The 11,678-nt window shown below is 44.5% G+C and overlaps 1 long non-coding RNA gene across 1 annotated transcript; it reads left to right on the top strand.

Moving 5' to 3' along the window:
• Positions 1-5,128: 5,128 nt before the first annotated feature.
• LOC123026501 lies at positions 5,129-6,582 on the top strand. The gene is made up of 2 exons (XR_006415317.1): positions 5,129-5,269; positions 5,793-6,582. It is a non-coding gene; the product is annotated as an uncharacterized LOC123026501 (long non-coding RNA).
• Positions 6,583-11,678: the final 5,096 nt, after the last annotated feature.

The raw sequence follows: 11,678 nt of genomic DNA, 5'->3' as shown, positions 1-11,678 counted from the left end.
GTCCCTTCGAGACCAGGGCTGGAGTGTCTCTACTTGGTGTTGGGCGACCGAGACAGACTGGGGATTCTGTTGGTGTACCGTGCACCCTTCTGCCCAACAGTCTCCCTGCCTGAGCTGACGGAAACTGTCTCGGACCTGGTGTTGAGGACCCCCAGGATGCTGGTCCTGGGGGACTTCAATATCCATGCCGAGGCTAGTCTGACCGGGGCGGCTCAGGACTTCATGGCCTCCATGACGGCCATGGGGCTGTCTCAACATGTCACCGGCCCGACCCATGAACGTGGACACACTCTGGACCTGGTTTTCTCGACGGGGCAGGAAGAGGGTGGTCTGAGGGTGAGGAATTTATGCTTGACTCCCCTGTCATGGTCAGATCACTTCCTGGTGAGGTTTGTGCTCGAGAGCGACATCTCCCTCTGTAAGGGTGCAGACCCGATTGTGTGGGTCCGCCCCCGGAGCCGGATGGATCCGGAAGGATTCCTGAAGGCTCTGGGGGAGTTTCCGGCTGACAAGACGGGTGCTCCTGTCGAGGCTCTGGTTGAACTGTGGAATGGGGAGATGACCAGGGCTGTAGACACGATCGCTCCTAAGCGTCCTCTCCCACCGGGCAGAGCCCGTTCTTCCCCTTGGTACACTGCAGAATTGAGGGCAATGAAGCAGGTTGGGAGACGGCTAGAGCGTAGGTGGAGGAAATCACGGGATGAATCTGACCGAACACACTTAAGAGCCCACTATCGGGCCTATGCTGTGGCGGTGAGGGCGGCGAAAAAGAGACACTTCTCCGCTTCCATTGCCTCCTCACAATGCCGTCTGGCGGAGCTCTTTCGAGTGGTGCAAGGCCGGGTTCACCCAGGGCCGAAGGAAGAGCTGATTCCACCCTCAAAGGCCCGCTGTGACGACTTTGCCAGGCATTTCAGGGAGAAAATCGCTCAGATTCGTCACGAGCTGGATTCCACTATTGATTCAGAGGTTTTAAGGGAGACACCAACGCTGCCGTCTGGTCCAGAATTATTGGATGAATTTCAGTTATTGCGGCCCGATGATGTGGACAAGGTGCTTGGACGAGTACGTCCCACCACTTGCCTTTTGGACCCTTGCCCGTCTTGGTTAATAAAGGACTCCAAGCACGGGATTGGAACCTGGATCTTGGAAGTGGTTAACGCTTCTCTGAGGGAGGGTCGGGTGCCTGCCCCTTTAAAGGAGGCGGTAGTCCGACCGGTCCTGAAGAAGGCGTCACTGGATCCAGAGATGGCCGCTAATTATAGACCAGTGGCCAACATCCCGTTTCTGGGCAAGGTGTTAGAGCGAGTGGTGGTGGGACAACTCCAAGCACTCTTGGATGAAACTGATTATCTGGACCCATTGCAGTCCGGCTTCAGACCCGGGTACGGTACTGAATCTGCCTTGGTCGCCCTGTACGATGACCTGTGCAGGGAGAAGGACAGGGGGAGTGCGTCCCTGTTGGTTCTCCTGGACCTCTCAGCGGCTTTCGATACCATCGACCATGGTATCCTTCTGGATAGGCTGGCGGGATTGGGGGTCGGAGGCACCGCTTTGCGGTGGTTCCGCTCCTATCTCAACGACCGATTCCAGAAGGTGGTGTTGGGGGACTATGGCTCTGCGCCATGGCAGCTTTGCCATGGGGTACCGCAGGGTTCCATTTTGTCCCCTTTACTGTTCAATATCTACATGAAACCGCTGGGAGAGGTCATCAGGAGGTGTGGGCTGCGGACCCATCAGTATGCTGATGATACCCAGCTCTACCTCTCGTTTTCCACCAATCCAGGTGAGGCAGTGGCTGTACTGAACCGGTGCCTGGCCGAGGTAATGGGCTGGATGAGGGCCAATAAACTGAAGCTCAATCCAGACAAGACGGAGGTCCTGTTGGTTGGCAGTTCGGGCTTCGGAGAAGGTGATCTGAACCTTGTCCTGAACGGGGTTGCACTCCCTCCTAGGGACAAGGTCCGCAGCTTGGGAGTGCTCCTCGACCCGGAGCTTTCACTTGAAGCTCAGGTGACAACAGCGGCGAGGAGCGCTTTCCTCCAGCTTCGGCTGATTCATCAGCTGCGCCTCTACCTGGAGTACGACTGCCTTGCAACAGTGACTCATGCGCTGGTGACTTCCCGTCTTGACTTCTGTAACGCGCTCTACGTGGGGCTACCCTTGAAGACGGTCCGGATACTTCAATTGGTTCAGAATAGAGCTGCCAGGCTGCTGACGGGGACTGGGCATTATGTTCACATGACTCCAGTTCTCCGTCAGCTTCACTGGCTCCCCATTGAAGTCCGGGCCCAATTCAAGGTGTTGGTAATGACCTATAAAGCCCTAAACGGCTTGGGTCCTGGTTACCTGAAGGAGCGCTTACATCCATATTTGCCCAGTCGCCCCCTGAGATCGGCGGGAGAGGCCCTTCTCCGGGAGCCCTCCGTGAGAGAAATTGGGAGGGTGGCTACTCAGAGAAGGGCTTTCTCAGCGGTGGCGCCTAAGTTATGGAATGCGCTCCCCAGAGAGGTCCGCCTGGCGCCGTCGTTATTTGTTTTTCGGCGCCAGGCTAAGACCTTTTTATTTAAGCAACATTTTAAATGCTAAATACAATTGAATTTTATCTGGCCAGGGTGGCTTATTTTATTTTATAATGTGTGTTTTAATTAAGATTATTTTATATGGATATTTTAACTTATTGTTTTATCTATGTTGTAAGCCGCCCCGAGGCTTCGGCGAATGGGGCGGCATAAAAATGTTTTAATAAATAAAATAAATAAATACTCCTTGCAAGTGGCACCACCTGAAAGCCCAAGGACAGCATAGAATCAACGGGAACCCCTGAATGATGGAGGATCATACCTAAGCATAGCTCTGAGGTGAAGGGCAAGAAAATCCTTTGGTCCTGCTCCTGTGTGAGGGGCCACCTCCTGCATACACAGTATATACATCCTGTATGTACCAGCAAATAGACAGAGACCACACCACCTCCTTATCCAGGCTACAATAGGTGCAAACTATAGGTCTGAGTTCCATGGCAGAAATGAAGACTCCACACAGAGTTACTATGCATTAATGCTGCACACAAAAACTTAATATAGTTCTTTCTGTTGGGAACACAATATTTTGCAGGAGGAGGGATGTGGACCACAGATGGTACAAGAATCAACTCACAACTGCAGCACTATGAGCTGCCCATGGGGAAAGTAAACACAAAGGCAAATGAGATGCGGGCCACTCCCACAGGCCACACTGAGAGACAATATTCTTTAAATGGCCACTCTAAGCTGCTCCGTAACATTAAAATGCACAGATTTTACTTGCTTGCACAGTATATTCGCCCATTCAGTGTTCTGTAGTCACTTGCAGACAAACTACAATTGTCCGTTAGCATCACTTTGATTTTTGGTTTCATTTTACTTTATTTTTTAAATGGGTTGCATGTTTGGTACCCTTGCCTTAGGGCACTGACTTGTCGGGATGATACTCTTGCAAGTCTTTGGACTCCAGTGGAAAAATGCAGACTGTGTAGGTAGCATGTGGTGTGAAGGCCAAGAACGCCCTTTCTCAGTCTACACATTCCAGCATGGAATGCTCTGAGGTACAGAACAATGGAATGGGCCTGGATCCTGTGCCTGGATCCTGTGCCTGGATTCTATTTCAGATAAGCTGTTTTACAGGGGGGCACATTCCAGTGGCAGGAGGAGCTAAAGGAAAAGGGGGCAAAGGGGCAGGACCAAAACTGCCAACAGAATTTAGCTTAACGCTTTGAGCATGCCTTTGCAGAGGCGTTCCAGCCTTTCTGCACAAAAGCCAGCAAGCCGCAATTGATTTGTGGTTTGTGGAAACAGGGTGGAGTCATCTGCAAAACCTCAGAGGCCCATATTGGGACCACAGAAGGGTTGGATTTGGCCCCAGGCCCAAGATTCCCCATCTCTTCCATATCTATCATCAGAGCAGAGAAGTAGCTAATGAACAAGGCTTCTGTTGAACCTTATCAGTTGTGGGACAAATATTGATAATGTTACAAAGGAATGGGGTTGCCAGCATTTTTCTTCAGGCAGGTACCCCATGCTCTGAAAACCTCATGACAGATGAATTGGGTTCAAACAATATAATAACCCTCTCTTAGGGGGTGAATATAGTTTGAGTGGGTTGCCCCTAAATTGTGGGGTTGTTGCTGAAACATGGGTTATCATGTCTCCTGAACCCAGCCCATTAACAAGTCAACCAATTTGGTTGAGCAACCAATTTACAATCCAGTAATGAACTATGCACTCTGACCCTTAACAAGCCATGGTTTGTTAGTCCAGCCGAATTCAGACAACACAATAACCAAGCATGAAACTATATTAGAATATAAGCGATTTTTCATATATTTCCAAGTACAATTTATAGTATTGCTGTTTCATTTTAAGGCCCTGAACAGCTTGGGACCTGGGTACCTGAAGAAACATTTGAGCTCACATCAACCTGTCTGTACAGTGAGATAATCTCTGGAGTGAGGTGGGTAGTACCTTCAAGGAAAGCCTTCTCTGTTGTTGCAACCCTTCTTTGGAATTCTTCTCCTCTTAAGGAAACTTGTGCAGCACCTGTGTCGCTATTCTTTCAATAATGGGCCAAAAAAAAAAAAAAAACCCTTCCCAGGCCTTTATATAATTTAATTGTTGGTTGAACCTTCTGATGCACAGTTGTTTTGATGCATTGTTTTACTACTATTTTTATGTTCAAAAGCCTCATTGGAGACTTTGTTGTTGAAGGTTGTGGATTTTTTTTTAGAACACATAAATTGTAGACAAGGGCAGCATATATATGGAAGGCTATTGGATCCTGAAAGAAAGGAGCATAATGATGGAAAAATGAGAACTCTAGTGAAATTGAGACTGACTGCCCAAACAACACTCTTTCTTTTTGGCTGCTCATCTCCCGTGGATTAAGGCAGCCCAGGGCCCCTGCCCAGCGACGGAGGAGCTTAACTGCCTTCACTACATTGTGTTCATGCTAACTCCAAAAATGGAAGCTCCCTGGGATAGCGATTATGTACTAAGTGAAGCAAGTCTGGAAGTGAAGCTCTGGTTTGTCTCCAGAAAAGGAGACTTGACAGAAGGAGGATACTACTGGTTGATCTTATTGTTAGTAACTTTAAGTGACTTTGATCTTCCAAGTTGCTTCATTTTCTCTGTCTTTTCTTCTTTCATCCAGAAAACAATTAAAGCAACAACAAAATGCAACAGGAGTCAGCTGAAGTACATGCCTATTCTGTCTGCATTGCTGCCATTGCCAAGAGGTTTGGTGAAATGTTTGCAGTCTCTGTAAGATGCAAGGAACTTTCAAAGACTTAACTTCCTTCTGAAAAGAAAAATAGGCTCTTAAGGTTAAGAACTGTAAAAATGCCTGCATAACTAAAAGGAAGGAAGCCCCTCTTAACATAAGGAGCATTTTAGAAGCATTATTCAGCAGGGAGTTTTGGAAAGCTTGTCATATTTCAGAAATTTTTGTAAAGGAAGAAAAAGGTTTGTTTTTGAAACTAGAGATATGAGAGACAGAAAGAAAAAGAGCTAAAGGGTACTTTAATATTTCATGTCCTTTACAATTGCTTCGGTTCTCAAAAATATTTACTGAACATTCAACATTTTATAGGGAGTTTTAGAACCGGGAAAAACAATTAGTGGTGAATTTTATGTAAAGTGAAAAGCTATGGGGAATGTGAGGTGGGTGGGAAATGCCTAAATTTCTCCTTATATCCCTCTAGATGGCTGAAAAATCAAAACTCTCCAAAACAATATACACTGCTTATTTATTCTAAACAGAAACCTTGGGATTACTGCCTGGACAATAATGATATCTTGAAAGACATGAGCTGCAGCTTTCATCTCCTGCAGCAGCGTGTATCGATCAGAAGCAGCTTCAGATACGCCATGTTACAATGAGCATTAGGAGGAAACCAGTGGGACGTACAACAAAAAATTCTGAAGCATATTCCACAGAAGTGCAGCTCCTGCTCAGGGCTCCAGCCGACCCTGCGGCCCACTCCGTTTCCCACCCAGCCCCATCCAGTCTTCTATCTGGCACTTCACGTTCCCTGGCTAATAAACATGGGCAGTCCTTATTGGGAAACTCTGGGAAACAGGTGATCCCTTATAGCTTGTATAATTATGTTTTTGTGCTTCTGTGCTTGGGATTCCCTCACGCATGACCATTTTTCTCTCCTGTTTCTTAGGAGCCCCTTTTTGGCTTCAATCCAGTCCATTCTTGCCACCTGGATTTGTTATTAGAAGGAATGATGTTTGCCTCTCAGAGCCTCTTTCCTTGTTCTCCTAACATTATCAACAATGGATATAGCTGAAACCCAATATAAAAGGCATGCGTTCTCCATCATTTTTTAAAATTCGTGTTTTGTTAAAATATACCCCATGTTATATAACAAAGTACTCCAAGGTGGCTCATTTAAAAATGCTGCAATCCTATATTTACCCAAAATTAAGTTGCAATAACCACAATATGATTTACTTAAACATGCAATGACTTACACTGTTAAAAATGAAAGTTAAAATACTTCAGCTAAAAAGCAGCAATAAAACAACAAAGATTGCTTCCCAGAACACTTGTCACCTCTTTCGCTTCCTTCAAATTCCTCCTCAAAAAGCCAGCTTTGCCATGCACATTTGGCTCAACCGCCACATTCCCTCCTGTGAGTCAGCCTCTAAGCCTGAGCACATGCAACTGAGAAAACCAGATTCTACTTCACTGCTTAACTCTGCCTCAGGCTGATGAGATTCAAAAAACCAAAGTACAGAAGATACACAGGGCTGGTGCTCTTATAATAGCTGTGCAGCAGGAATAATCTCTGCAAGTCTAGTTTGTCATGCTGAAATTCCTTCTAATATATCACTATTAAATTAGGCAGGAGTCCGGTCCTCTCTTACCACTGAAGCCTGCTTCACCAAATCAGGCTCGTACTCTCTGGTGTAGTACAGTAGCTCTGAGGCTGGCACATACTTCTGATATAGCTGCCTTTAATTGCTCCAGAAGGGTAGCAGCAAGAGGGTTAAATGCACCAATTTCTACAGCCTTAGCAGCAGTGCAGAGAAGGTGTTTTGTGAACTGTTCTCCATGGTATCTCAAACAGCAAAAGGACCCAGGACAGAACCTCTGATGCACATCTTAATAGAATTGGTATTGGTATTATTGTTATTGTTGCAGCCATCCATTGATAAAGGAACGCTTGCGTCCATATATGCCCTTCTGCCCCTTGAGATCAGCTACAGATGCCCTTCTCCAGGAACCCTCTGTGAATGATATTAGGAGGGTGAGTACCTGGAGGAGGGCTTTCTCTGTGGTGGTACCCCACCTATGGAATGCGCTCCCCAGAGAGGTCCGCCTGGCGCCGTCGTTATTTGTTTTTCGGCGCCAGGGTAAGACCTTTTTATTTAAAACTTATTTTAAGTGTTAATTTATTATGGAGGATTTTTAAAAAAAATTTAAGCCTAGATGCACCAGGTTTTAATATTTTTAGTGTATAATTTTTTATATGATTTTGTTTTTATTTTTGTTGTGAGCCGCCCCGAGGCTTTGTTGCGATGGGGGCAGCACAGAAATGTTTTAAATAAAATAAATAAAAAATAAAATAAAATAAATATTATCTAGAACGTTCCAGGGATAGGGATAGGAGGGTTCATATGGAAGAAAGTGGTTTGCTAGATATCCCAGACCCAGGCTATATAGGGCTTGAAAGGCTTAGTCCTCCTAATGTCCTTTTACAGAAAAGGATGTTGTAAAAGAAAAGTTGTGTTCCACCACGAAAGGAGTCCGTTCCAGGTCACAGAACTTCAAGCAACAAGAGCAGTAGTCTACCTAGAATGCAGCAGGAAGGAGACTATAGTTCTGGCTATGGTGTAGAGTCGTGCCTGCCCTTCAGCCTTTCCCCCTAATGATATATTATACACCAGAGATGGGAGCCAGGCTGAGCTCCCACAAGTTGTAAAGAGTGGTTTAATGATGCCAGCTTGACAATTGTCATTCAAGCATATTCCCGACGAAGAACTCCATTTGAAACATGCTGGGTTTAATTAAAGCTCATGTAACTGGAGGCTTCCTCCCTTCCAGTCCCTGAAATTAGGGCCACCCTGGTTGTCCTCTCTAGTTTTCCCAAACAGCAGATGAGGTGGCTAACTTGTCTCTAGACCAGTGTTTCTCACACCATGGGCCCACTGGGTTTCAGCCTACTTTCAGGTGGTCTCGGTGCTACAGAGTGCCTGGTGTCCCTTTCCTAGACCTCCCTGAACCCTGATGACTGCATCATACACACTGCACAGGCAGATTTGGCAGTGGGATTCTTCAGAGAGCAAGGCTATTTTTAAAAAAATTGAAAACTAGGAATAAAGAAGAAGGGGATAAGAGAGAAACTGTAATCAGAGGAAGTGAAGATAAAAACAGCAGGAGGGAAGGATGAACAAATCTGGCAGTGAGGGGGAAAAGGTTACAAGTGTAAAAGGAGAAGGGGGGAGAAATGACAGGACATAAGCAAGAACAGTTTGAGAGGCATATGTGGGGAGGAGGAACAATACAAAATTAAAAGTCTTCTCTACTTAGAACCTCTGAACCAGCAAACTCTGCCTGAAATAGGGAGGCTGAGTCATGATACCTCCAGAAATAATGTCTGTACTTCATGAAAAAGACAAACTACAGAGCTCCCTGGTACAAAGAAACAGCTGTGGCAAAGAATTTTGCAGTTTCCAAAGAGGGATTAGTTATCAATAGAACATTATACCAGCAATTGCCGGCTTATTGTGCCAAACTCCACCTGCCACCATTAGGTGACTGGCTCCAACACTGCAACACAGTTTTGTGACTATTTTGTGACTCTTGGATATCAATCATATTCAGTTGCTTCAAGTGGACCATGAAAGTAAAAAGGAAACACTGCTCTAGGCTTTGTCACTTTGGGGTGAGAATTGGGGAGACACTGACATGACTTCATGTTCCTCCATGAAAAAAAATAGATAACTGCACACATTGAAAACTAGATGTTGAGGAGAAGGCTTTTAGCTTCTGGAGAGATTCTTACTTTGGAAATGTTTTTTCTCCTGCATGGGTGAGCAGTATTCCAACTTGTGAGAACTCCCACTGCAGTCTGAAAGGTACGATCTAGACACAGCTTTACCACCTCATCTGCTACCTAACCAACTATCCAAACAGAACTACCTACACAAGAAAATTATTTAGACAAAGTACAGTTAGCCCAGAGGAGTGTGCTTCTATAAAGACTCAAGGTCCATTTGAGAAGCTATATTCATTTGGAAATAAGCTATATTCACTTATATCAATGGCTTAGATCATAATTAGAGTTCAAATAATGTAAATGATACTCATTCACAAGGCTGACTCAAGTTTAATGGACTATTACTGTGGTTCAGAGCTGCACAATCAGACTGTAAGTTTGTAGAATAATTTGCAAGAGAGCCAAGCAATTTACTGCTGAAGCCTGGACAATTATGCCATTCCATTGAAACTATGGTGAATGGCACATTCACCAGTATTCTCTATTCCCATTCTCTATGCTTCTATTTGCATAAAACTATTCATGAGCTTTTCTATAAAATATACAAAAGGGTTCAAATCCCCACCCATTTCATCTCCTAGCTCCACCACCCTCCAGTCAATCACAAACAAGGCTCAAAGAAACAAAGAATAGTCACAGTTATTGGGACATCATCATCAACTTTCCAAAATGTGCTGAGGATAATGGGTTACCAAAGTCATTATTGGTACTTATTTTCAATTCTATTTACATTAATACATTTAAAGAACACTCAACAGTGCATGTTTTCTTTTACCAAGTACACTCAAGTAACACAGTGATCTGGTTCGGACATAACAATAACCCAGAGTATAAGGTGAGTATTGGTTGTTCTTGAATCATGGGTTGTCATTACATATGAACCCTGCACTAGGGTATAACTGTGGGTTGTTAACCACAGATAACCCAGAGCTCACAACCCAACAACAAACCACAGGTTTTCTTCATGGCTTGTGTCAGTTAACAGCCCATAGTTAAACCATAGTGTAAGGTTTGTATAGAGCAACAACTCATTGACAATCCGGGGACGCAAGGTGGTATTGCATGTTAAACCACTGAGCCGCTGAACTTGCTCAGTGGTTTAACCACTGAGCAAGTTCAGTTCAAATACACATGGTGGGATGCTCTCCTGTTGCCTTGTCCCAGCTCTCGCCTACCAAGCAGCTCAAAAATGTGTAAAAGTGCAAGTAGTAAATGGGTACCCACCTCAGCGGGGAGCAAGTGACCTGCGTGGAAGTGGAGGATCAGACCTGCAGACCTGCAGTGTCGGAGACCGGAGGACACTGAAACCTCTGCAGACCAGCACTAGCTGCTTTGTGTGCAAAGCTGGCTTGCCCCCTGTGGTGCACTGTTAATAGCACATGAACATGAACTGAAGAACTAGCAATCTTAGGCAGCCAAACTACTCTGCATTAGCACTGTAGACTTCTTGGCTAACTGTACAAATACCATATGAAATAAATAAATAGACAACACATATTCTTGGTTGTTGTTATGTGCAAAGCAGGATGATATATAGCCATTTTAAATAGCTTTCTTGACCAACAGAACATCAGTGAAACAAGCTAAGTAAGTAGAAAAGCCAAATGGGGTGCTATTTACAACCTAATTGTGTGAACAGCTGAAGGCATTTTGCAGGATCTTAAGCACCTCCAATCATACTGCAGCTATAGGAAGCAGCATTTTCTAGGTAACATATACAAATAGGCCCTTGGTTCTCTGTTAATAGTGCTTGCAGCTACATCAGCAACTTTCCTTCTAGTGACTTTCTTGACGGAATGGGAACATTAGTCTAGCCACACTGCAGAAAATTTGCCCTCTTGTTAGTCTTTATGTTGACATTTTGATAAACTCCAGCTCAGATGTGATAGTCATCTTCAGCAAACATTCACAAATTATTAGAAAAGGAAAATATGTATATGTGCAGATATGAGGATGTGTAATATATTTTTCCAGTGCAAACTCGATCAGGTCTTGGTAGGCATTTCCAATCAGTTAGTTTATCTTTTTCACACATGCACACAAATGAAATGTAAACACATCAAAGAGATGACAATAGCAAATTGAGATGCATCCTATCATTTAGAAAGCTTTTAGGAATCACAATTTTATGTGCCATGGAAAATACTGTATTCAGCTGTTCAGGTGGAATCTACCACTGAAGAAAGATGATTTTCTACCAACTGAAGAGAGATTTACATTCTAAAGATGTCATTTCCTTCAGGCACTAGAAACACTACATACTTTGGCTTCAGTGAATATATTTTACCTAATGCACCGTATAAAATTAACATCTGTCATTGCTAATATAAGTAGTGTCACATTTCTCTTTATCTTTATTCTCTGCCCATTCAGGAACCTGGGCGGAAGACATATTTGTGTTACAGTCAGCCTCTGTTTTTCTTAAAGGGGGGGTCAAGATATTGCATGTTTGCCCCCGAATGGTAGGTTTAATTAGATACCTGCAACACCTACCAGTGAAAAATACACTCGGTTTTCAGTTTTGAAACTAAACCTGTACTGCAGACTACAGAGCCACAAGAACAAGCCTAAATTTTGATTCTATTTCTTTCCTGATCCCCTGCCTTTTATATCACCTATAGTCTGAGGAAGAGTT

Source organism: Varanus komodoensis, unplaced genomic scaffold, assembly GCF_004798865.1.
Source record: "Varanus komodoensis strain SLA01 unplaced genomic scaffold, ASM479886v1 scaffold3, whole genome shotgun sequence".
Taxonomy (NCBI): domain Eukaryota; kingdom Metazoa; phylum Chordata; class Lepidosauria; order Squamata; family Varanidae; genus Varanus; species Varanus komodoensis.
The sequence above is the reverse complement of the archived record's forward strand: the minus strand, read 5'-3'. Positions and strand labels throughout refer to the sequence as shown.